Source organism: Scyliorhinus torazame, chromosome 3 (assembly GCF_047496885.1).
Source record: "Scyliorhinus torazame isolate Kashiwa2021f chromosome 3, sScyTor2.1, whole genome shotgun sequence".
Taxonomy (NCBI): Eukaryota; Metazoa; Chordata; class Chondrichthyes; order Carcharhiniformes; family Scyliorhinidae; genus Scyliorhinus; species Scyliorhinus torazame.
Genome location: NC_092709.1, coordinates 148,476,123 through 148,498,618, shown reverse-complemented (window position 1 = coordinate 148,498,618; position 22,496 = coordinate 148,476,123). Strand labels below are relative to the sequence as shown.

The 22,496-nt window shown below is 53.0% G+C and overlaps 1 long non-coding RNA gene across 2 annotated transcripts in view; it reads right to left on the bottom strand.

The window, feature by feature from the left end:
• Positions 1–461: 461 nt before the first annotated feature.
• LOC140408750 (uncharacterized) overlaps positions 462–22,496 on the bottom strand; it is a 55,785-nt gene continuing 33,750 nt past the window's right edge. For both annotated transcript variants that reach the window (XR_011940189.1, XR_011940188.1), the window contains exons 2-3: positions 8,189–8,251; positions 462–1,585 (exon numbers count right to left, since the gene is read on the bottom strand). This is a non-coding gene — a long non-coding RNA (uncharacterized lncRNA). The remainder of the gene's footprint in view (positions 1,586–8,188; positions 8,252–22,496) is intronic.

Below are 22,496 nucleotides of genomic sequence, written 5' to 3'. Positions count from 1 at the left end.
TATGGCACCATTCTGGAGGACCAGCAATGAAACACAGGAATGTACAACCGTGCACATGTAGCTAATACATCAGATGATGAAAAGGACAATTGCTATTTTGAAATCATGTTTTGATGTCTGGACAGGTCAGGTGGCACATTACAGCATGCACCGGAGGTGGTCACAAAGACTGTTGTGTGTTGTGCATTGCATAACTTGCCCTTCAACATGGACTGGGCATTCACCTGGATGATGATTTGCCACCAGAAATGGAGGAGCTGGGGGAGGGCAATATGGATCCTGATGCAGACATACGTCCTGGTGCAGGTGTACAATGTCAGGTGCAAGGTGATGCAAGGGCAGTTCGAGGTTATCCGGCAGAAGCTGCTTTTGAACATGCCTCCCTCCTTCCCCCACGTCTCCCTCCCCTCCCTATTTATAGAAAGACGACAGAATTGCTGTGCAAGTAAAAAAATATATTTTATTGATCGCTTTATTACAAGAAATTTGGAAAAGTTGAGGTAGTTGTGAAATAAAATGTCATTCAGCAGCTTACATTTTAACATGGTATCAAAGTTTTGTATTTATAACATTATTTTTGTTAATAAATGTTTTCCATAAACTTTACAAACTCCTACAAAATGTCTTATTGAAATATCAAAACACAACATTGAATAATGGGATAATTCTAAATGAATAGGATAACTGGAGTAAACAAGACAGAAATATAATAATGATAAACACAAATAAAGAAAAATCAGGGGCGGGATTCTCCGACCCCCCGCCGGGCTGGAGAATCACCAGGGGGCGGCGTGAATCCCGCCCCGACACCGGCTGCCGGGTTTTTGGCGGGGGTGGGAATCACGCCGCGCCATTCGGCGCCATTTGGCAGTGGCCCCCCCGGTGATTCTCCGGCCCGCGATGGGCTGAGTGGCCGCCCGTTTTCGGCCGGTCCGGCCGCTGTATATTACACCAGGTCTGTACCGGCGGGACCTGGCTCTGCGGGTGGCCTGCGGAGTCTTCAGGGGGGACGCAGGGGGATCTGACCCCTTGGGAGGTCCCCACAGTGGCCTGGCCCATGATCGGGGCCCACCGATCTGCAGGGGGGCCTGTGCCATGGGGGCACTCTTTCCCTCCGCGCCGGCTGCTGTAACGGTCTGCCATGGCCAGCGCGGAGAAGAACCCCCCTGCGCATGCGCTGGGATGACGCCAGCACACGCTGGCGCTCCCGTGCATTTGCCAACTCGCGCCGGCCGGCGGAGGCCCTTCGGCATCGGTTGGCGTGGCACCAAGCCCTTCGACGCGCAGCCCGATGCCGGAGTGGTTCACGCCACTCCTCGGCGCCGGTACCGCCCGCCCCGCCGGTTAGGGGAGAATCCCGCCCCAGATGTTTCAAGGACAGTGACAGCAAAACACCCTGGGGGACACTTTTAAATCTTATGACCAAGTCAGAACCATCATGTAACAGCATTTGATGGCTTAATTCCACAGGTCTGTAAGGAGTCGGCATTATTTATATTTTGTCCTGCTTCAAGAATCTCCATTGTTAGTGGTCCAAGAAGTTCTGACTTTTCTTCGTCCCAACTGAATTTTCAGTTGCCATATTCTAAATTAAAACACACAAACACTTTTAAGAATGCCACATGTAAAGTTATCTAATAATATAACGCAGGTTTAAAACAAATAACGAAACCTATCATCTCAAATCATAAAAACCATCAAAAATTACTTTCAGTGAACCAATATCAATAGTATTGCCTGTTTAAAAGAAAGGACGAGAAAAGGCTTTTAAAAAAACCTTTAAAATACCTTTAAACAGCCGTGAACCCCGTTGCTTGTCTTCAATACAAATCTGCAGTTTACATCCCTGACCTCAATGGGCGTTCTCTTAGTTTCCCCATCACAAGGATTCCCCCCTGCGGATCCAGCAGCTGCTGGATCGGAAAGTTCATCGGGATTTTTGAGCGCTGTTAAGTGGACACTTTTCTACCTCAGTATCGGCTGGCCATGGCTTCCCACCGATACACGGAATGTATGGACTAAATATGTGACAAAATTGCATTATTTCTACATTTTGTAACTAAAAAGCATCAGTTGCTGCAAAGGGAACATAAGCCATGTATATGGGATGCAGCTCAAAGAAAAGTGAACATTGAAAGACCATTGATTCATCACTGCTATAATAATTTACTCTTACAGATTACATCATTTGGGCCAGTTATTACTTTATTGTTCCTAACTCTCTCTCCACAAGGTCTTTATGCATTTTTTGAAATATTTATTATCTGTTTCAGAAATGCATTAATATATTCCTAAGGAGTCAACAAACATCCTGGAATAAATTTATGGATCTCACTGAAAAATCAACATGATAGGGAACTCCCCAGAGCATAACTGAACATGGTTAATGGGAAGCATTATTTACAAGTCCAAATTTCAACATATTTATTTTTAATGTAATTGGTAACTACAAATTGGATCCCAGCACCCGCCCTGAAAAGAAGTATCCAGACAGGTCAGGATTCATCAAGTGCAGCCCAGTTTGGAATAAAAAACGATGTTCACATTGCACCTTTCACACTTTGAGGAGGTCCCAAAGAATGTCACTGAATGAACCCAATGAAATACTTCTGCAATATTATGCAGTTTGGATTTATAAACTGCTTCAGAGCTGGAATTATTCTGGCATACTCGGGGATTTTCACAGTAACTTCATTGCAGTGTTAATGTCAGCCTACTTGTGACAATAAAGATTATAAAATAATAATAATACTCAAACTTGGGGCTAATAAATCAGTAGAGTATGCAGGAGGAATCTCTTTAGCCAGAGAGTGGTTATAATGTGGAACTTGCTGCCACAAGGGGTAATTAAGGCACAGAAGCATTTTAGAGAATCTGGGTTAGAGGAAGAAAGGAATGCAAGGATGGGGTTAGATGAGGAAGTGAATGGGGCTTTTTACGAGCATAAACACTGGCGTGAACCTGTTGGGCTGAATGATCGTGCGATAATGTAAGACTATCCAACTCAGAAACAGCTTCCACATCCACTGCCTCAGGCAAAATATTGGGCATCCCCTGGCAAGACATAATGCTGAATCTGAAAGTACACCAGCATGCAGGGATCTTCAACATGTTTCCGCTCTAGAGTTAGTGGCAACTCTGCTGGCTGGGTCACGTGAGCCGAATGGCTGACGGCTGCATTCCTAAAGACACTCTCAATGGTGAGCCTGCTAATGTCATGAGATTAACCTCATTGCCCCGTCTGTGATACTCGAACATCATTAAAAACCACCCAACAAGACGACCAGGATTTGACTAGATGCCTGGGAAGTCCTGGCTGCTGACTGCAGCAGCCTTGAGTAAAACAGCCAGGAAGGCCATGGAAAATGCAGAGGACAAAAGAAATCATCAGATGGTGATAAAGAGAGCTCTGCCAATCGGAACAAACAGCAGTCGACCTCGGCCCAACGCTATTCACCTGTGCCAGGTGTGGAAGGACTGCCACTCACGAATCAGCCCCTACAACCACAATGGACGAAGTTCAATCCATGAGTGACATATGCCCCGGGCGCCATCATCTCCCAAGATGGATGCATGGCATTAAATTTTTTAAAAATACAACCAACTCATGACAAATAGATAAAAACAAAGATCTAGAAGGCGATATAATTGCAGTTGAGAGTCAGTCCCTTGGGCAGATTCTAAAGATACAGACAAAGATGGTTGAATTTTCAAAGTCCATTGAGGGCAGGAAAGGTGGCTCAGAATTTTCCACTGCTGGTTAGTGTGCCAGTTTACAGGTATGGTCTGAGTCCCAGGCTGTTTTCCAGGAGGTCAGGTTGTGGGCAAAATGGCTACCGGCACACAAGTGGTAATTAAGGAACTTATCTAATGTACATTTTAAATACTGCAGTCTCCTTTCTGCATCTGCAGTTTCTAAGCGGTTATAGTTGTAATTATAACCGCTTAGAATCCCTTCCCCTGACAATGACAATCTAGCAGCTATGGACATTTTGTATTTTAACCTTTTTAAAATGCAGAAAAGGTGCATCCATCTTGAGGTTCATTTTCTCTCCCTGGCCTGCATCTGGAGCTTGCCACTCTCTCAATGCTACACGGTTCAATGCAATTGTGGACAAGTCCAACACTTGTCATTAATTGGTTTTGTGTCTGAAAATCATTTTGGGCATCCACTTCTAATGTGGTGTTGGATTGAGACCTGGAAATGATCCTGACATTCAGAGACAAATGTGAATAATGCAGTGCAATCTCCGTTGTTTCGCTCTATCCACTGGTTGAATTGCATCTGAAGCTTTGAAATGCTAAATGCTAGAGCTTGCAAAGATGAAAATGTAGCAACTGTAATTTTATCTTAGATTCCCAACTGTCAAAGAAAATAAAGCAATATATTTTTAACCAGATGAGGAGTTATTTGACATTTTCTGAATGTGATGTACTCCCCTGAGGATTTGATTGTGTTTCTCTGGATAATATTGTGGGATCACTTTAAGAAACTGTAAGTCACTGAAGGAAGTCACATCTCATGACTCAGGAGTTGGGGTGTCGACGGACAGGGTAAGATTTCTGTAAAAGTGCTCCTGTGGGGCTGGGAATTGGATAGAGCCCCCTCAGGCTACATGACTGGCATTGTATCACAATCGTATTGAAGCACTTCAGAGTGCAACTTGATCTATGTAGACAACGTAAATATCTTCGCACCATTTGTAATAAACATTTGAAATGTCTGTAATGTTACTTTGACTGTACTGAAGCACCTCAACAGTTCAACATGCTGGGCGTAATCCAATGGCCATGCTATGCCCGAAAAGCAGCTCGCCGCAGAGTAGCGTGGCCAATAAAAACCAGGCGACCCTGCTCCCGGGATCTACCCGGCTTGCAAGGCCTCACGAGATCCAACACGATTGTGGGCAGGTCACTGTTTGGCAAATCTGCATATTAGAGTGAGGCAGCTATGCAGGTACCTGAGGCTTTGGAATTCATCCCCTTCGCCTCAGAGACCTTGGGCGAGCATCGTTTCGCACGGTGACCAGATGGTATGGCACTCGTGAGCATCTCCCAGGGGGAACCACCCCTCAGCAAGCTCGACAATTTTTGAGGGGTTTTCTGTGTTTTTTAGCCTCCCGCTCCGCAGCCATGGTGCCGAGGCATTAATTTGCACCTGGGAGACGTCCGCCTAAGAGAGGCAGAGCATCACAGAAGGGATGTAAGAAGTGTCTAAGCTGCTAATGATACTGAAATCCATGCAATTGGCAGTTTTGCATGGATCCATCGGCATGGGGCGCAAACATCAATATCGCCTCCATCAATGGACCGGACTGGCATCGGAATCGGCGGCAGGCACAAACCTCGATTTTTTTTCATTACCGCGACTTTCCGCCCGGTGACGATTTGCATTTCCAGCATCATGAAGCAGAGAATCCAGGCTTAAACAGGGAGTAACCAAATGTCTATGTCGTTTCTGGCCGTGTTGAGATGAGCCTGGTATATCCTGAGGGTTGATTTTCAAAGGGAAACAAGTCCTGATGTTGAATGATTTAATCAAGTAACATCAAGGGCATTTAAGGATTAAATTTACCGGAGGTCTTGTCATCCAGGTGGTTTACTGGCCAGGAATCAACAGTGTCGTTGAGAAAGTAGTGAAATCCTGTGAGGCATGTCAAAATTAATAACCAATTCCACATGAAACCACAAGCATGAACAAAGATTGAAGCAAACTTACTTCATGTTAAAGGTAATTATTTTTTCCTTAAAACGGATTATTTCACAACATTTCTGATCATCGGGCAGTTACACGATACCTCAAATGTGGCGGTTGCGGATGTGATCCATTCTGCTTTCAGATAACTTGGAGTGCCAGAAGAAATTATCTCTCATAATGGGCCTCATTAGGCTGGCAGATTGTTTTAAGAGATGTGTGCTAGGTGGGCAGTCTGCAACATGGCATCATCGCCACATTATCCAAAATCTAATGGTGTGGTTGAACAAAGATTCAGACCATCAAACTATGCATTTTAAAGTAGACCATTTGGACATGAGTGTACCATTGCCTGCAGAGCTGTGGTTGTTTGGGAAACAGGTGAGAACTACCCTGCTCAGTCATCACCCTTCTAACCTTTTGACAGTAAGAGATTTACTTCTTTTCAAAAAAGGGAAGATTAATGTGTCATATGACATGCAAGCAGGACCAGAATTGGCTTTATTGTCAGTAGGATAGGAAGGTCAGTGCTCTAAATCATTCATCAGGAACTTGGCTTCCTGCAAGGTTACTGCGGTGCATGGTCAGGCCTGATCGTATGAGTTCGAGACACCCAATGGTGCAGTTCTCAGGCAAAACTGAAGCCAACACAGAGAGTTACACGCTGTCACCGCATCTGACACCCCGCTGCATCAAGGACAAGGTTAAAGACAAAGGTTTGACAGTATGGTCAAGGGTGCCATGTTACAAATGAAGAATAGGTCTACAGAATTTCTGAGTTGTCAGTGTTGGGCAGTTGTCAGAAGAGTTGTGAGGATAGCGTAGAATTTTCCCTCAAAATGGCGAAGTGTCAGGCTCAGTTAGAAAATCGGGGTGTTTCTCCCCAAAGAAACAGGCAAATTTCCCAAGGGGTGAAGGGGTGTGTGTTGTGTGTTGTCTTTGTGAGGGGCAGGGCTTAAACACAACAGAAAACCCAGGTTCAGAGAGAGCAGGGCGCCCTTTAAAAAAGGTGCACCAAACTAAAGTGTCCTCCGCCTCATGGACATCAGAATCACAACCCCCTCATTGATGGCATTTACCCCCCTCCAAGCAGAGATCTCTGGCATGAACCCCCCCCCCCCCCCCCCCACCCCCCACCCGAACATAGATCCTCCCATCCGAACATAGATCACTGGCATCAGAGCCCTCCCAATGGGTGGCTTTATACATGCCACCCTCCAAGTCCCATTAGGCCCTGACCCTTCAGATCCCTCCCACTTCAGGCCATGCCACGGCAGTGCCAACCTGGTTAGTTGCACAACTGCACAATGGTTAGTACTGCTGTCTTACAGCACCAGGGACCCAGGTTCAGTTCCAGCCTCAGGTAACTCTGTGTGGCGTCTGCACGTTTTCCCTGTGTGTGTGTGGGTTTCCTCCGGGTGCTCTGGTTTCCTTCCACAGTCCAAAGATGTGTGGGCTAGGTAGATTGGCCAAGCTAAATTGCCCCTTAATGTCCAGGGATGTGCAGGTTAGATTATGGGATTACAGGGATAAATAGGGGTGGACCACTTGTAAATTGGCAGAGTGCTCATTCAAAGAGTCGGTGGAGACTCGATGAATCGATTGGTCTCCTTCTGCAGTGCAAGGATTCTATGATTCTGGGCGAAATTCTCCCGAAACGGCGCGATGTCCGCCGACTGGCGCCCAAAGCGGTGCCAATCAGACGGGCATCGCGCCGCCCCAAAGGTGCGGAATGCTCCGCATCTTTGGGGGCCGAGCCCCAACATTGAGGGGCTAGGCCGACGCCGGAGGAATTTTCGCCCCGCCAGCTGGCGGAAACGGCCTTTGTTGCCCCGCCAGCTGGCGCGGAAATGACATCTCGGGGCGGCGCATGCGCGAGAGTGTCAGCGGCCGCTGAAAGTTTCCCGCGCATGCGCAGTGGAGGGAGTCTCTTCCGCCTCCGCCATGGTGGAGACCGTGGCGGAGGCGGAAGGGAAAGAGTGCCCCCACGGCACAGGCCCGCCCGCGGATCGGTGGGCCCCGATCGCGGGCCAGGCAACCGTGGGGGCACCCCCAGGGGCCAGATCGCCCCGCGCCCCCCCCAGGACCCCGGAGCCTGCCCACACCGCCTTGTCCCGCCGTTGAAAAGGTGGTTTAATCCACGCCCGCTGGGGGGTCAGAGAATGTCACCCTCTATCTCTGTGTACCTGGGCTTGCCAGCTCTATCAAGCCCCTCCCCACCAGAGTGATGGTCAAAACATGCCCACCAATTTTTTTTTTGACAGAATATCATAAAATCTGGTCAGAAAACTGTTTTCCTGGAGAGGAACACATCAGTTTTCAATACTTTGCCATGATTTTGGAAACTTCCACTATCATGTCTGTAAGCAAAAATAGACTGGAGTATAAACAAAACGAACTGGACAAAGTCATCACAATTAGCTTAACACTATAAAGAATTTATACGATGAACTCAGTTCTATAAGTTATCTCCTTAGAGTTTCCTTAACTTACAAAATTCTGAAGGTTCTTTCCCCTTTCCTGGAATCAGCACGGTTCACATCAAATGAGTCATAACTGGGAACAAAGTGTAAATGTGAAAAGATATTTTGCAATCAAAGGGAGAAAAGTAGCAGGGTTTTGAACTTCTGAATCCACAATAAGTAGAACGCGTAGACAATGGTAGAAATTAAAGAACAGGGTTTATTCCAATACAGCTACAATACTCCTCCACTCCCCTAAGGGTCTCCTTCCCTGACCTGCAGCTAGGCCAGGGTTTTAATACAGCTGGGAGAACACGATTTGGTGGAAAATCAGTTTTGACACCAAAATCGTGTGGGCGCCTGGTTCACGCCAAATCACAATTCTCCGGCGCATCGACTGCGGCGTCAATGCGTTCCATCCTGCGAGTACGTAATGACCGTTGCATATCATCAGTGGGCCTGACACATGCAGACACGGGGAGAAAGTGCAAACTCCACACAGACTGTCACTCGGGGCCGGAATTGAACCCAGGACCCTGGAGTTGTGAGGCAGCAGTACTAACCGCTGTGGCGCCGTGCCCCACATGGCATGGGGAACTGCAACTCAGCAGGTCTCACTTCATCGTCCCAGGCCAATCTCCACTGCAGCGACTACCCTTTCCTCAGGCCCACTGACCACGTCCAGGGCCCACTGCTCTGCGCGATGAGGGGCCACATGCCCGGCAGTACCCCGCCAGTCTTCTCCCACTCCCTACGGTTAAGAACAGCCTTCTCTGGGCGAAGGGTGGGTGGAAACTGAAAATGCACAGTGTTAGACAGACTGAGTCATGCAGCTCATGGGGTGGGTAGCTGGTGACTTCAGTGGCCAGGACACATGGCGGCCGGTACGGTTGTCGGCATGTGACACAGGGTGGGGGTTCTGCCACCCTCCTGGTGGGGGGGTTACGGGTGTGTGGGACGGAGGTTGGTGCCAGGGGCATAGTGCTACCTACTCACCCTGGCAACCCCGAGGAGATCATGCAGTAGTTTTACGGCACTTCAGTCCAATCCGGATGGTATTTCTGGTGGCGCTTACAGCCTCTGCCACCTGTGCCCAGGCACGGTGAACAGCGGCAGCTGGCAGCCTCCTTCCCGGGCCATGGTACAGGGTCAACCACTTGCCGTCCATGAATCGGGGAGCCGCACATCTTGCTGCCACCTTGCTGGCTGGGATGGTGTGTGTGGGGAGTGCAGTGTGTATATGTGCGGTGCTGCTCAACTCTGTGTTAAGCATTATCTGGTGTGCCTTAGAAGCCTCATTCTGGCATGGCAGTCTCTACCCATTTTGAGCCTATAAATAGGACTGAAAGTTAAATTTTAAAGTCAGAAGTACTAAATTTCTTTCGCAGAGGTTGTTAGTGGGTTTAGTAGGTTGTCAACAGAACTTGAATCCATGCTTACGAGATGCGTCAGAACGTCACGGGTCACACTAATTCCTTGTTAAAATTCATCTTGCTGATCTTGCTTGTAAAGAGGGTCAGTGAGAGAAGGCTATGTAAAATACATTCTGCTTTTCACACAAACAATTTTTAATACAACAGTTAAGAGAAAGTGGACATATTGGTGAAAGTTCTAAAATTTAGGATCATGGTTCCAAATGTTATAAAAAATAATTTCTGGGAAATTATATGAATGTCAAGAAATAACCCAAAATACAGGACACAAGAGCAAGATGTTCTGGAATGTTTTAGGAGTCTTAACGGGGTCAGGACATGGCACAGTGGTTAGCACTGCTGCCTCACAGCGCCAGGGATCTGGATTTGGTTCCGCCTTGGGTGACTGTCTGTGTGGAGTTTGCACGTTCTCCCCATGCCTGCATGGGTTTCCTCTGGGTGCTCTGGTTTCTTCCCACGCTCCAGAGATGTGCAGGAAAGGTGGATTGGCCATGCTTAATTGCCCCTTATTGTCCAAATGTTAGGTGGGGTTACTGGGATAGGATATGGACATGGGCCTAGATAGGGTACTCTTTCAGAAGGTCGGTGCTGACTCAATAGGCCAGATGGCCCCCTACAATGTGGTAATTCTGTGATTCTATGATTTTGCCTGGGTTTCCTCCGGGTGCTCCGGTTTCCTCCCGCACAGTTAGTGGACTGGCCATGCTAAAATTGCCCCTTAGTGTCCAAAGATGTGCAGGTTATATGGGATTACACATTTAGGCAGGAGAGTGGGTCTAGGTTGGGTGCTCTTTCAGAGGGTCAGTGCAGACTCCAGGGGCCAAATGGCCTCCTTCTGCACTGTAGGGATTCTATGGATTGTTTGGCGGCATGGTAGCACAGTGGTTGGCACTGTTGTTTCACAATGACTATCGATTCCCGGATTGGGTCACTGTCTGTGCGGAGTCCGCACATTCTCCCTGTGTCTGCGTGGGTTTCCTCCGGGTGCTCTGGTTTCCTCCCACACAAGTTCTGAAAGACGTGCTTGTCAGGTGAATTGGACATTCTGAATTCTCCCTCAGTGTAACAGGTTTATTCAAAATCACAAGCTTTTGGAGCACTGAAAGACTTCACCTGGTGAAGGAGCAGTGCTCCGAAAGCTTTACAAACACAGGCATTTTTAAAGGACCCTCAGTTACTTACCATTTTATTGTGGTAAGGCATGGAAGATGATAGCACGGGTGGAACAAGTGCCCAGTGATGGTCCTGGCGGTGTGGAGTGTGAAAATGTCTGTTAGGGCATTGAGGTGGTAGTGGGAATCACTGCCTGAACTTTCCGCCATCTGAAATCAGCAGGGATTGAAGAGCCGCATCCTTCCGAGTATCAGTTTACAATAGTCACGTTTCCTGAAATTGTGAACGTTCTTTATCCTAAAAGGATTAAAAATTGTTTTCTTGGCACTGCCTTTTCTAATATAATTCTGTCCTGAAAATAGGCAGTGAATTTTCCAAATAAATCAAAAAGCCAAACTATTTCCCAACTACCATTACCCCTATCCAACCTCGCACTGGAAACAGATGTGAAGGAGATGAAGACACATTTAGTGTGCATTCCTTTTCAAAATAGCGTTGCAAAGCTGGAAGTCGAAGGAAGAATTACAATCATCAGCAGCTAGTCAATGGAGTAAATTTGTTCAAATCGTACTCCCGTTGTGAAGTCTCAGCTGTGTGACCCAGCTGCCAGGAATTCAGATGCATGCTCTTTATAATTTTCAAATCATTAAAATTGACACAAATTCCCAACGCTACTGGCTAAAATCAGCCCTTATTAGTTTGCCCTTGATTCAAATCTAGCTCCCAGACTTTAAAGGTAGTTTTTGTAACCAACAATACCATTCACCTTGCTGGGGATTTTCCCCTGTTGCGTCACTGCCTAAGCGGGAAATAACATTGAAATTCACTTCTAGTGGCCAAATGTTCTACTCCTGTTTCCAGGAAACTGGGACGTCATTCTCCGACCCCCCGCCGGGTCGGAGAATGGCCGTTGGCCGCCGTGAATCCCGCCCCCGCCGAAGTCTCCGAAGGGAGAAAAGTCGGCGGCTGGTGTGGGTTAACAGCGGCGGGACTTCGGCCCATCGCGGACCGGAGAATCGCTGGGGGATTTCCGCCGACCGGCGCGGCGCGATTCCCGACCCCGCTGGATCTCCGGTGGCGGAGAATTCGGGACACGGTGGGGGCGGGATTCACGCCAGCCCCCGGCGATTCTCCGACCCGGTGGGGGGTCGGAGAATCGCGCCCCAGATTTATAAGTAAAAACATTAACAAACTATTTATTAATAACAAGATGAATATATAAAGTAATAACAGAATGGTCTAATTATCTAGCTAATCCCCAAAACCCACTCTCCATCCAGACACACACCAGATAGACACACACGACGGGAATGGGGGGGGGGGGGGAGGTTTGACCTGAAAATGGGATTAATAATTATGAGATTGTTCCTTGCTCACGACGTAGCTCTTTGTAGCCAGCGATCTCCAAATCATGGGCGTCATTCTCCGACCCCCCGCCGGGTTGGAGAATGGCCGTTGGCCGCCGTGAATCCCGCCCCCGCCGAAGTCTCCGAAGGGAGAAAAGTCGGCGGGGCGTTAATGGCGCCGCTGCCGCGGAGAATGTCACGGGTCTGCGCAAGGCAGCCGATTTTCGGCCTGCCGATATTCTCCCTTCCGGATGGGCCGAAGTCCCGTCGACGTGATGACCGTTCACGTCGACGTGAATCAAACCTCCTTTTCATCGGCGTGACCCGGTGCTCCAGGCTCACGCCGACCAGCGAGGAGGTGAGTGACGGCCTGGGGGGTTGGCTCTGGGCAGGAAATGGCGTGGCCGCAGACTGATTGCATGAGGAGAGGTGTGTCTCGGCTTGTGTGTGTGTGTGTGCGGCGGGGGGGGGAGGTGGGGGTGGTTAGAGTACGCTGGGCTCCGGGGGAGTGCCGGGAGGGGGTCCATGCTGGGGTGGAGGTTGGGGGTTGGGGGGGGTCCGTGCTGGGGTGGAGGTTGGGGAGGGGGTCCGTGCCGGGGTGGAGGTTGGGGAGGGGGTCCGTGCCGGGGTGGAGGTTGGGGAGGGGATCCGTGCCGGGGTGGAGGTTGGGGAGGGGGTCCGTGCTGGGGTGGAGGTTGGGGAGGGGGTCCGTTCCGGGGTGGAGATTGAGGGGGGGGTCCGTGCTGTGGTGGAGGTTGGGGAGGGGGTCCGTGCTGGGGTGGAGGTTGGGGGCTGGGGGGGGTCAGTGCTGGGGTGGAGGTTGGGGAGGGGGTCCGTGCCGGGGTGGAGGTTGGGGGGGGTCCGTGCCGGGGTGGAGGTTGGGGAGGGGGTCCGTGACGGGGGTGGAGGTTGGGGGGTCCCTGCCGGGGTGGAGGTTGGGGAGGGGGTCCTTGCCGGGGTGGAGTTTGGGGGGGGGGTCCGTGCTGGGGTGGAGGTTGGGGAGGGGGTCCGTGCTGGGGTGGAGGTTGGGGGTTGGGGGGGGTCCGTGCCGGGGTGGAGGTTGGGGAGGGGGTCCGTGCCGGGGTGGAGGTTGGGGAGGGGGTCCGTGCCGGGGTGGAGTTTGGGGAGGGGGTCCGTGCTGGGGTGGAGGTTGGGGATGGGGTCCGTGCTGGGGTGGAGGTTGGGGGGGGGTCCGTGCCGGGGTGGACGTTGGGGAGGGGCTCCGTGCCGGGGTGGAGGTTGGGGGTTGGGGGGATCCGTGCCGGGGTGGAGGTTGGAGAGGGGGTCCGTGCCGGGGTGGAGGTTGGGGAGGGGGTACGTGCTGGGGTGGAGGTTGGGGAGGGGGTCCGTGCTGGGGTGGAGGTTGGGGGGGGGATCCGTGCCGGGGTGGAGGTTGGGGAGGGGGTCTGTGCCGGGATGGAGGTAGGGGGTTGGGGGGGGGGTCCGTGCCGGGGTGGAGGTTGGGGAGGGGATCCGTGCCGGTGTGGAGGTTGGGGAGGGGGTCCGTGCTGGGGTGGAGGTTGGGGAGGGGGTCCGTGCTGGGGTGGAGGTTGGGGGGGGGCCCGTGCTGGGGTGGAGGTTGGGGGTTGGGGGGGGTCCGTGCCGGGGTGGAGGTTGGGGGGGGGGGTCCGTGCCCGTGTGGAGGTTGGTGGGGGGGTCCGTGCTGGGGTGGAGTTTGGGGAGGGGGTCCGTGCTGGGGTGGAGGTTGGGGGCTGGGGTGGGTCCGTGCCGGGGTGGAGGTTGGGGAGGGGGTCCGTGCTGGGGTGGAGGTTGGGGGTTGGAGGGGGTCCGTGCCGAGGAGGGTGATGGGAGGGCAAATGAGTTGGTCCACCTGGCCAGGTGCCAGCCTCCAACAGTTGGACCCATGCGGTCCATGCCCCCTGGCTGGGGGGAGGAGGGGATATGGGCAATGATGACATGTCGTCGTTCCCCTCCCCCCCACCAGGCCGTCATGTTTTCAGACCATCCAGCGATGTTGGCCGCCGTGGTGGCAGCCGCTCATGTCTATGTTGCCCTGGATGAGGAGGAGGAGGAGGAGCGTGCCAGAGAGGCGGCGCAGGCTGCCGCAGAGGGGCAGGCGGCAGCCGCCCAGGCTGGAGGGACACCTGACCGACAGGACGAGGAGGGGGAGGAGGACGTCGCGGCCCTTCGGCAACGGAGGCACCCGAGGGCGCCCTGTGTGTACCGGCCCCGGCAGTCATACCAGGACCTCAAGGATCGGGAATGCAGGAGGAGACTCCGGATGAGCCGGGAAACCGTGGCACACATCTGCCACCTGCTGGCACACCTGTCACCGCGTGGCACTGGCGGGGGACACCCTCTCCCCGTGTCCGTCAAGGTTACGGTGGCCCTGAACTTTTATGCAACGGGGTGATTCCAGGCACCGAGTGGGGATCTGTCCGGCATATCGCAGACATCGGTGCACCGGTGCATCCGGGCAGTGACAGATGCCCTTTATGCCATGGCGCACCGCTACATCCGCTTCCCCGTGGACCGGGCCAGCCAAGATGCCCGGGCCGTGGGCTTCTCTGCCGTTGCCGGGTTCCCCATGGTCCAGGGCGCAATCGATGGGATGCACGTCGCCGTGCGGCCACCTGCAGATAACAGGGCCGTGTTCACTAATAGGAAGGGGACCTATTCGATGAACGTACAGGTGGTCTGCGACCACCGCATGATGATCCTGCACGTCTGCGCCCGTCACCCAGGCAGTGTACACGACTCATTCGTGTTGTCGCGGTCATCCATCCCCGGCATGTACGAGGGACGCCATCCCCGGCTGAGGGGCTGGTTGCTGGGCGACAGGGGCTACCCATTGCGATCATGGCTGATGACGCCTATACGGAGGCCACGCAATGAGGCGGAGAACCGCTACAATGATGCCCATGTAGCGACAAGGGGAGTGATCGAGAGGTGCTTTGGCGTGCTAAAGATGCGTTTCAGGTGCCTGGACCTCTCTGGGGGCGCCCTCCAGTATCGGTCAGATAGGGTCGGCCGCATCATTGTGGTGTGCTGCGTCCTGCACAACATAGCCCAGCAGAGGGGCGATGTGCCGCAGGCAGAGGAGGGCGGAGTGGAGGAGCAGCAGGAAGAGGCACAGTCCTCCCCAGATGAGGGGGATGGGGGCAATGGTCAGGGCAGACGGGGTAGACACAGGCGGGTGGCTGTCCACCGTTACCGGCTGGCCCAGCGGGCACGGGACAGACTGATAGCCGCCCACTTCACTGACTAGATGGGCGTGGGAATCGGGTAGTATGGCCACAGACCGCACACCATGACAACAGCCGACCACCCACACCCCCCACCCATCCACCCACCCAGCACCTTCACCCCCCTCCCCAACCCCACACACCCCACCCGCATGCACACCACCCCCCCCCCCCCAATTGCCGATCCACCGGCGGCACAACGGGCCGGGCTCACCCAGTTGCGGGTGGACGCGTGTCTATCGCAGGCCATGGAGGATGATGACAACCCGCCCTGCGATGAGCTCCTGGCTCTACATCGTTGGACTATGTCTGACCCATGGCCACAGTACCACCATCCACCCGGACGATCCCTGCATGCGGCTGTGACACTGCAGCGCACGGTCCCGTCCTCTGCCCGGGGGATGTTGATGGCGGCCCAGGGGGAAGGGGGCAGACTCACCTGGGGCTGAGGTAAGACCACCCGTCACACACACACTTGCGCTCAATGTACATGACACGCCCGCACACTTTGGACAGAGCACAAAGGCAGCTTCGGTAGGTGTAACATTGACTTTAATAACCAAAGGAGTTCATGCACGTGCCCTAGCCCCTAAAACTCATCTGTGCCCTGCACCCGTGCCAACTTACTCAGTGTCTAATTGTTTGGCCTTACGGGCCCTTTGACTACGTCTACGTGGTTCCCCAGACGGTACAGCAGAGCTGGAGGTGGACTCGTGTGATTCCTGCCCTCTGACACTGGATCCCTTTGGCGGCCGTTTCCTGGGGCGTCCTGGCCTAGATGGGCCAGGCTGCGGCCCGGGCGACTGGGATGGCGAGCTGCCAGCCTGTCCTGCCCGTTGCCCACCCGATGCACCTGGGACGGAAGGGGGGGAGTCCGAGGTATCGCGGTGTACCGGGACCTCCCCTACAGAGGGAGCCGGGATGGACCACACCACCTCCTCCTCCCTCGGGGTGCCCGATGGCCCCCAGGCCTCTACATGGGTGGGGGATGCGAACGGACTGGCCATCCGACGCCCCCCCCGACATCTGGCGCTGCCAGTCCTGGAGGCCCGTGCTGGTATCGACAGGGGTCTGCAGGTTTGCAGCCATGGAGCCCAGGGGGTTGTCAAACCCTGTCTGTGACAGTGCGACGCCGGCTCGCACATGGCCACTGGCGCCGATGCCCTCAGCGATGGCCTGCTGAGACTGGGCCATGGCCTGCTGAGACTGGGCCATGGCCTGCTGAGACTGGGCCATGGCCTGCAGAGACTGGGCCATGGCCTGCAGAGACTGGGCCATGGACTGCTGAGACTGGGCCATGGCCTGCTGAGACTGGGCTATGGCGTTGAGCGCCTCTGCCATCTGGCGCTGGCACTGGCTCATGGCCTCCTGTGAGAGGGCAGCCATTTCCTGGGCCACAGACGCCGCCTGCACGGAAGGCCCCAGGCCTCGCAAACCGTTCCCCATGTCTGACACCGTCGCACCCATTGCCTCCACCGTGGACGCCACCCGTGCGGTGTCAGCCTGGGTGGCACGCATGACCGGGACCACTCCCAGCTCCTGGTCGCGGGTGGACTCCTCCACCTGCGACCGCAGCCGCCGCAAGCCACCCGTCACCCTATTCGCTCGTCTCCGTGTCGGTGGTTGCATCGGATCTATGTGTGGGTGTGGTAACTGCAGGAACCCGGGATCCATCTGGGCGGCAGATGTTCGCTTGGCCTGGGCTGCCCTCCGACCCCCCGGTCCCTCTGCTGCTCCTACCTCCACCTGCTGTACCGGGACGGCTGTGTTGTGCGCACCAGTGAGTGTACCAGACGCCTCATCACTAAAGTCCCCAACTGTGGTGAGTGTTTCTGCGATGGTGGAGGGTGTTGGTGACAGCAGTGGCGTTGTGTCGTGCTCTTCGTCCCACTCTGACTCCATGGCACTTTGGGGTGGGGGTTCGTCTCCACCCATCCACTCTGAGTCACTGTCCGGTATTTCGTCTTCCCGGGTAGGGGTGTCCTGGGTAGTGGTGTCCCGGGTAGTGGTGTCCCGGGTAGGGGTGTCCTGGGCAGTGGTGTCCCGGGTAGGGGTGTCCTGGATAGTGGTGTCCTGGGTAGTGGTGTCCTGGCTCGGATGTGACGGGGGCCTGTGGCTGCCCCCCTCATCGCTGGGTGGTCGCTCCCGCACGTGACGGGGGTGCCGTCTCCCTGTTGCTCCAGATCTCTCCGTCTCCCGTGGTCTCCGAGGGGCATCCTGCGGGCGTCGCATGCTGGAGGCTGCGGGTCTCTCCGTCTCCTGTGGTCTCCGAGGGGCATCCTGCGGGCGGTGTGCATCTGCGGGGATGGGTGCCTGGACGTTTAGTCCTGCGATACACAATGAAGCATGCATGGTTAGACATCAGGCAGTGATCAGGTGATACGGGGGAGGGGGATATAGGGGAGGGGGGATATGGGGACGGGCTATTGGTGGCTCACTTGCTCGTGGGCCCCCGACCTCTGCATCAGCAACCTCCCGGTCCTCAGGTCCGCCAGCCAGTTCCAGGGCCCTTTCCTCGTGTACGGTCAGTGGCCTCTCATCAGCGGGCCCTCCTCCAGTCCTCACATGCTCCCTATTGTTGTGTGCGCGCTTCTCCTGTGGGGGGGGGGGGGTGGCAGGGGTAAAAGGCAACAGTGTGAGGCAGGTATATGACTGCACGCCATCGGTTGCGCGTGCATTGCAGAGGTTAAGGTTAGGGCTGGATTCACTTGGGGATATGGGGGATATGGGGGAGGGGGGGATATGGGGGAGGGGGATATGGGGGAGGGGGGCTATGGGGGAGGGGGGATATGGGGAGGGGGATATGGGGGAGGGGGGATATGGGGGAGATCTGGGGGAGGGGGGATATGGGGGAGGGGGGATATGGGGGAGGGGGGATATGGGGGAGGGGGGATATGGGGGATATGGGGGAGGGGGAATATGGGGGAGGGGGTTATGGGGAGGGGGATATGGGGGAGGGGGGATATGGGGGAGGGGGATATGGGGGAGGGGGGATATGGGGAGGGGGGATATGGGGGATATGGGGGAGGGGGATATGGGGGGATATGGGGGAGAGGGGATATGGGGAGGGGGGATATGGGATGGGGGGATATGGGGGAGGGGGGATATGGGGATATGGGGGATATGGGGGAGGGGGGGATATGGGGAGGGGGGATATGAGGGAGGCTCACCCTGCCTGCTCTGACGAGGTTGTTCACCTTCTTGTGGCACTGGGTGCCTATCCGTGGTGTCAGGGCCACAGCGGTGACAGCCTCTGCCACTTCCCTCCACAGACGCCGGCTGTGGCGTGGGGCAACTCTGCGGCCATGCCCGGGATACAGGGCCTCCCTCCTCTGCTCCACCGCGTCCAGGAGCGCCTCCACATCGCGTGACTCGAACCTCGGGGCTGAGCGACGGCCAGCCATCCAGTCGGGTGTTGCGGTCGGGTGTTCCGGTTGGGTGGGGGGGAGCTGCGCGGCCTTATGAGCCGTCACGCCGTGCAGCGCGTATGACGCTGCACGGCGTGAACCACTGCGCAAGCGCGGATCCCGTTACGTCGCTGCTAGCCCATTTCGGGCCGGAGACTATCGTCCCATTTTTATGACGTGACGCAAGTGGGATTTGCGCCGTTTTTTGCGCCGATCGGCGGACTTTCCGCCGATAACGGAGAATTTCGCCCCTGATTTGTATAATAGATCCATCGTAACTTCATGACTAATCGGAAATTAAAGTATTGAACAGTGTCATTCCCATGATGTGCGAAGTATGCTGCAGCTTCTTAACAAATTAGCAAAATAGATGCTTGTTCCAAGCATTGATGGAACCACCTTGATTTTAACTCAAGGGCGGTAATCAGGTCAGCAAGGCCAGGATGAGTGGAAACCATCCCTGACCTCAGCAGCATGAAGCTCGGGCAGTTTGACCTCCTGGGCCTCATCTGCATTCTACTGGTCAGTAGACTGCTTGAAACGGGCAAAACAAAACACAGCAGCAGGAGAGGAATGGTGGCGGCAGGAGGCATGCACATGGTTAGAATGAACAGTCCACCGCACTGAGGTAAATCCTGGGAATGAGGGAGCCCAGGACAAGTGAGGCCTCAACTTTCCTCATGTGGCCCGGGGAAGTACACCTGCTCCCCCACTGGACCCGTGAGGCAGGTTTTAAAAATTTTCAAACTTACCTTTTAGGGTTCTCATAGCTGGTTCCACTTTTCAAGAAATTCACCCGGCAGGGTAGCTGCAATGGTCTAATCAGGTCATCAGTTAAAATAACAGTCCAACTCCTATGATGTAATTGGAGTCGAATCTGTGCATTTGAATGGGACCTCACGGGTTTGAGGTAAGTGATGCTGCTCGGAACAGGTTAAAGTTGAAGGCTGCTGGGAGGAAGTGCAGCTGAAAAAGCCGGTCAGAGGCTGGGAATTCTGCAGACATTAACTCACCCCAGACTTCTCAAAGCCTGTCCACCATCGACAAAGCACAAGTCAGGAGTGTAATGGAATACTCTCCACTTGCCTGGATGAGTGCAGCGTTAACAACACTCAAGAAGCTCGACACCATCAAAGACAAAGCAGCCCGCTTGAGGAATACCCCAGCTATCATCTCCACCACTGATGTGCAGCGGCGACAGTGTATACCATCTACAAGGTACACTGCAAGAACTCACCAAGGCTCCTTCGACAGCACCATCTGATTCTGTGACCTCTACCACTTGGAAGGCCAAGGGCAGCAGATGGTTGGAAACATCATAGAATCATAGAATTTACAGTGCAGAAGGAGGTCATTCGGGTTATCGAGTCTGCACCGGGCCTTGGAAAGAGCAGCCTACCCAAGCCCACACCTCCACCCTATTTCCGTAACCCAGTAACCCCACCCCACCTTTTTGGACACTAAGGGCAATTTAGCATGGCCAATCCACCTAACCTGCACATTTTTGGACTGTGGGAGGAAACCGGAGCACCCGGAGGAAACCCATGCAGACACGAAGAGAACGTGCAGACTCCGCACAGACAGTGACCCAGCGGGAAATCGAACTTGGGACCCTGGAGCTGTGAAGCAACGGTGCTAACCACTGTGCTACCATGCTGCCTATCACTGCAAGTTCCCCTCCAAGCCACACACCATCCTGACTTGGAACTATATTGCCATTCTTCCCTGTCGCTGGGTCAAAATCCTGGAAATCTAACTGCACCATGGGTATTCCTGCAACTCGGACTGCAGCGGTTCAATAAGGCAGCTCCCTGCCACCTTCTCAATAGCAATTAGTGATGGACAATAAATGCTGCTTTAGACCACATTCCATGAATGAATGAAATAAATGGTGTCAGAAGGTAAGTGCCCCATTCAATCCTCACTGCCTATCTGCCCGGTTTCTGATGGAGACGCAGGGTTTAAACTGTCTGAGTGCAAGGATTGAAAACAAGGAACGTATTTCTGCAAAAGTAAAATGAATAGTGCCATATTTGTGCATGAAAGGGTTAAAATTCTATAAATCATTCCCAAACCTTTTACATGTACTTGCTCAGAAAACGACAGCGTCTTAAGATAAGTATGAAGTCCGCAGTGATATTGTTTGAAAATTTCACTATACTCGCATGCAATTTATATCCTATTATTCTAAATGTTTAAAGGAAGATAAGAAATCAGATCTGAACTTGGAGCACACCACTAGTCATATCTACTACACCCAAAAGACAGGAATTATAGGATTTCCAAGATTCTGTGCTGCTCAGAATTGTACATGGTGATAGATTGACGAACCTCGGCTTATCTGTACATAAAGCAGTTTCTTGATTGTATGTCCACTGTGACTGCTCTTTCCTGACATGGACACTCTGCTTATCTGCCAGTTGATTTCAGTCCCATGTCTTCCCTTCATTCTCTGGCCTTTGATCCACTGTCAGTTGAGACTCCCAAATGTAATCAAACCATGGCCTTCCTGCTTGATTCTTTTGCTTGCTTTTCTCTGCCTACAGACTGCTCAACTTTTCAGTTTAAAATCAATTGCTTGCAATATTAACATATCATCACTTCATGCGTTTCTATGGCAGCCCTCCAGTCACTATTTTAAACAGGTCTGTCAAAAGAGCAGGCGGAGGAACAAAAGCTCTATAATTGCAACAAAAATCATTCTAGGTTTTGGAAACTCCCCCCTTAGCCAACACCAACAAATTAAAATTAGCCAGACATTCATTTTATGTGTTGTCTGTGAAATCTTGCTGTGCACAAATTAGTTGTGTGCATACATTTTATTCACAACATTGAACAAATTCGGAAATTAATTCATTGGCTGTACTTTGGTGCACTCCAAGGGCATGATAAGGTGATAAATCAATGCAAGTTTTTTTTCTTAAGTCTCTTCAATGAGTTTCCATTTCTGCCTGGCTTTCATGCTATTTTAGGAATACACGGGTGGTTCACATCATTCTTTTGTTATTCTCCTGTTTACACTGTGGTTTCAGGCATTTTTTTCTTTTGATTTTCTTCTGTTTTTTTTCCCTCTTTAATCGCCGTACCGTCAGATTGCCACTCTGCTCCTACTTTTCTCCGCCACCCTGGAGCTCCGAATTTCTGGCTAGTATTCTGGTTCCCAGCTGCTCCAGAAAGGTGGAGCATACCTGAAGTGGAACTGTTTCTTTGTGGCATTGGATTGTTGGGGGATGCCAACCCCTTTTCTATGGCACTGAGTGCCACATTGTGGTACATAAAGAGTTTCAATACCTCAAAGCTTCTTTGAAACGATATACAGAGAAAAGGTTGGTGTGCCATGGGGTATGGTGGGTAAAGCAACTGGATAAGGAGGTAGAGTAGGTGAGTGGGTAGGGTGTGTAAAGGGTTAGGGTGGCAAGTGGGTCAGGTGGCAGGTGAATAGAGTGGCAGATGGGTGGGGTTATAGGGTAACAGGTGGAAAGGGTGGCAGATGGCAGGTGGGTTGGTAGGTAGTTGCGGGTGAATGAGGTAGCAGGGTGGCAGGTCCATAGGGTGACAGATGGATGAGGTTGCTGGTTGGCAGGTGGGTGAGGTGGTAGGTTGGCAGGTGGGTAGGGTGGCAGGTGGGTGAATTTGTCATGTGTCAGGTGGGTGAGGTGGTTAGGGTGGCAGGTGGATCGTGTGGCATGTCTATAAGTGGCAGGCTGGCAAGTGGATAGGGTGGCAGGTAGGTGATATATTTAGGGTGACAATTGGGGTGTATTATTACCCAAGTGTTAGGCTAGGACAGGGTAGCACAGTGGTTAGCACTGTTGATTCACAGCTCCAGGGACC